The sequence below is a fragment of the Mustela nigripes genome, chromosome 1, assembly GCF_022355385.1.
Source record: "Mustela nigripes isolate SB6536 chromosome 1, MUSNIG.SB6536, whole genome shotgun sequence".
Classification (NCBI taxonomy): domain Eukaryota; kingdom Metazoa; phylum Chordata; class Mammalia; order Carnivora; family Mustelidae; genus Mustela; species Mustela nigripes.
In genome coordinates, this window is record NC_081557.1 from 92,116,745 (window position 1) to 92,120,882 (window position 4,138).

Here is a 4,138-nt window from a genome sequence, read left to right on the forward strand (position 1 = left end):
GTGCTCAGACCAAAGTTAGATTTTGAACGGCTGCTCTCCTATGCCAGTCGTGTCTCCATAAACTCTCAAGTGAGAGAATATGTGCTTTAGGACAAAACCTCTCTGTCTTTCTCTTGCTTTATTTTTGCTCAGTGTAGACTGAGTGCCGCCAGGGGCTAGTGTTCCATGAGATTCAGGGCGTATAGAAATGAAGTAATGAGGAAGTGCTCTGAACAGACAGAAGTCCTTGGCGTCCAGGAAATCATAATTTAATGAGGAGACATTCATTTATTTAAGAAATATTTGCAATGGGGACGCCTGGGTGGCTCAGTTGGTTAAGAGGCTGCCTTCAGGTCATGATTCCAGCGTCCTGGCCTCGAGTCCCACATTGGGCTCCTTGCTCAGCAGGAAGCCTGCTTCTCCCTCTGCCTCTGCCTGCTACTCTGTCTGCCTGTGCTCAGTCTCTCTGACAAAAAAAAAAAAAAAAAAAAAAAAAAAAGAAAGAAAGAAAGAAATATTTGTAATGTCCCAGGCATAGCGTTAAGTCCTAGATGTAGAATAGTGAATTAAGCAGACATGGTTCCTGCCTGTTTCGGGATTGCAATCAATTTAGACATAGAGCCATAAATGGAAGGCACTATAAGTTAGATTGTTAAAAATGCTACAATAGATATGCAATAATAATAATTTTAGCAATCATTTGTAGAGAACCAATGATGTGCCCGGCACCATTGCTAGTACTTTATACGTGGTAATCTATTCAATCTTCCTGACATTCCCATGAAATAGGTATTGTGATTATCCCTATTTTATAGCTGAAGAACTGAGGCCCAGAGACGCTCATTAATTTTTTTAAGACCGCACAGCTAGTAAGGTGTGTGTGAAGTCAGCATTTGAACCCAGTTAATCTAGCTCGGAAGCCTATGGTCTGAAGAGACAAAATGGTCAGGAGACCCAGAAGAAAACTACGATTTTTACAAGAATTGTGAAGATCCTGAGCTGAGCTGTACTTTAAGGGAGTAGTGGAATTTCAAATAATTGGGCGAGCTTTAAGGGTATCCCAAACACATGTGCAGGAAGGAGCAAAGGCTAGGGAGAAAGTGCAGAATGTGTGTGTGTGTGTGTGTGTTTAATTAACATATAGTGTATTATTAGCCGCAGGGGTACAGGTCTGTGAGTCGCCAGGTTTATACTTCACAGCACTCACCATAGGACATACCTTCCCTGATGTCCATAACCCAACCACCCTCTCCCTACCCTCCCACCCCCCAGAAACCCTCGGTTTGTTCTGTGAGATTAAGAGTCTCTTACTGTTTGTTTCCCTCCCGATCCCATCTTGTTCCATCTAGAATGTATTTTGATCCTAAGGGAGCCTGCAGTGGTCCTGGGTGGGGAAGGGCGGGGTGGGAAAATCCTTGCAATTTAAAATGCTGACCAAGAGGTTGGGGCCAGGTTGTAAAGGCACTTGAGACCTCTGCTCTGAGAATTTGAATTTTACCAAACAATAAATCCATAAATATTGGTTGCTTGGAAGTCACTGGAAGAAAATCTCTAGAGAAATCAAAGCTGCTGTTAAAGTTGGTGTGAAATGTAAGGGGAGAGTGTTTGATGCCTACTTTGGTTTTCACAATCCAGCTTTTATCAGAATGTCACTCAACCTGGAGCTTGGAGTTGGGGATTGGACTGTCAGAGCTCAGACATTAAAACCTACCACATTGTATTCTGCCCCTATTTTTACCTTAACATTGGACTCAATTAATCTTAATTAAGAAAAAAAAAGAAATTAAGACATTTTAATTGCATTTTGAAAAATAAGAGTTAAAAATCACACATGGGTGTTTGGACTTTCTTAAAAGATTATTGCATAAAAGGAAGGCATTGGTATAAATATAATTAGTGATGTTTTACTTTTATGATTTTAAATGAATTTTAAAAGAAAGAAATGCCACCAGGGTTGAGTTTTTCTTCCTCATAGAGTTCCTATAGAGTTCTCACAAGGCACTTGTAGAAAGTTTGGGAATGCACACAATTTAAAAAAAATTTTTTTTAAGGTTTTATTTATTTATCTGAGAGAGAGAAAGCAGGAGTAGGAGTAAAGAGGGAGAGGGAGAAGCAGACTACCGGCTGAGCGGGGAGCCTGACTCAGGGCTCCATCCCAGGACTCTGGGATCATGACCTGAGCTGAAGCCAGACGCTTAACCGACTGAGCCACTCAGGTGTCCTGCACACAATTAAAAAAAATTTTTATTTATTTATTTTTTTGAAAGAGAGAGAGAGAGGGAAAGAGAGGGAGAGAGCATGAACAGGGGGAGGGGTAGAGGGAGAAGCACACTCCCCGCTGAGCAGGGAGCCTGATGTGGGACTCGACTGGAGCCCAAGGCAGACGCTTAACTGACCGAGCCACCCAGACACCCCAAGAATGCACACAATTTCTTAAACAGCTTTTGCACAAGAATGACAAATATTTTAGTATTTTCCTTACACACCTACTTTATTTTATTTTATTTATTTTTTATTTTTAAAAGATTTTTATTTGTTTATTTGACAGAGATCACAAGTAGGCAGAGAGGCAGGCAGAGAGAGAAGGAAGGGAAGCAGGCTCCCCGCTGAGCAGAGAGCCCGATGTGGGGCTCGATCCCAGGACCCTGAAGGATCATGACCTGAGCCGAAGGCAGAGGCTTTAACCCACTGAGCCACCCAGGTGCCCCTACACACCTACTTTAAATAAATTTGAGAAAAAAATTATCCTTGGCATCCTTTTTTTTTTAAACAGACCACAGACACTGGTTCAGAAAGACAACTAACTTTGGCGATTAAAAGCCTGGATCTGCTCAGACTCACCGCTTCCCAGCTGTGTGAGTCAGTCATCAGGCAGGTCAAGTAATCCAACCATCTATAAGTGGGGATAAGAACCACTTCATGAAGGGTACCTGGGTGGCTCAGTGGGTTAAGCCTCTGCCTTCAGCTCAGGTCATGATCTCAGGGTCCTGGGATCAAGCCCTGCATCAGGGGAAAAAAAAAAAGAACTACTTCATGAAGTTGTGAGATTGGGAAGGTTTTACTGGGCATCTATGATTGTATCATGAACATGAAGCTGTCTGACATCCAAAGACTGAACCATGTATACCTAGTAAACCAAACGAAAACATCTAAAACTATCATTTTCTCCCTTTAACTCTAAAGTTGATTAAAAAAAAATTGATTGATTTATTTTAGAGAGAGGGGCAGAACCCTCAAGCCTACTGGGATGACCCTGGGATCATGACCTGTGCCAGAATCGTGAGTCTGCCACTTAGTTGACTGAGCAACCCAGGTGCCCCTGAGGTTAATTTGTTTTCACAGTCCTAATCTTCTTCTCCATCATTCCTCATCTTTTCATGGTGACTTGGAAAGCGGCCTGTCCTTGTTTACTTGCTTTTAGAGAAAGGATATTAATACTCGAGTGTGTATCATGTGCCAGACTTTAATCTAGGTCCCTGTACATATTTATAACAGTTAATTCTCCTAACAAGCCCAAGAGATAGGAGTGATTTTCCAGAAGAAAAGACTGAGGTTCAAGGTGACCTTGTAAATGGAAAAGCCCACTCCAAAATCTAGGTCTACCTGTAAAATCCTTATTCTTTTTACTTGTGATGCCACGCTGCTCTTTAAACATGCCGAAGAGGAAATTATCTTTTATTTTATTTTATTTTATTTTTTAAAGATTTTATTTATTCATTTGACAGAGAGAGATCACAAGTAGGCAGAGAGGCAGACAGAGAGAGAGAGGAGGAAGCAGGCTCCCTGCTGAGCAGAGAGCCCGATGCGGGACTCGATCCCAGCACCCTGAGATCATGACCCGAGCCGAAGGCAGCGGCTTAACCCACTGAGCCACCCAGGCGCCCCGGAAATTATCTTTTAAATAAAAATAAGTGACCATTAATTGCATCCTTAACGAATTCTTTTTAAAATGCCATGGGAATCCCGGGGCTAACTGGAGACATGGCTGGGGGGGCCCCAAACCACAGGGGCAGACTGTTACCTCTGTCCAAGGCACCCGTTGTAACTTCAGCCCACTGAGCATTCTCTTTGGTTATACAGACTTCCAGCTTCCTGGAGTCGGCTTCCATTTGGATTCCAGCTTTCTGGCTCCTGATGTGGGTTTGTGGTTTCAACGGCC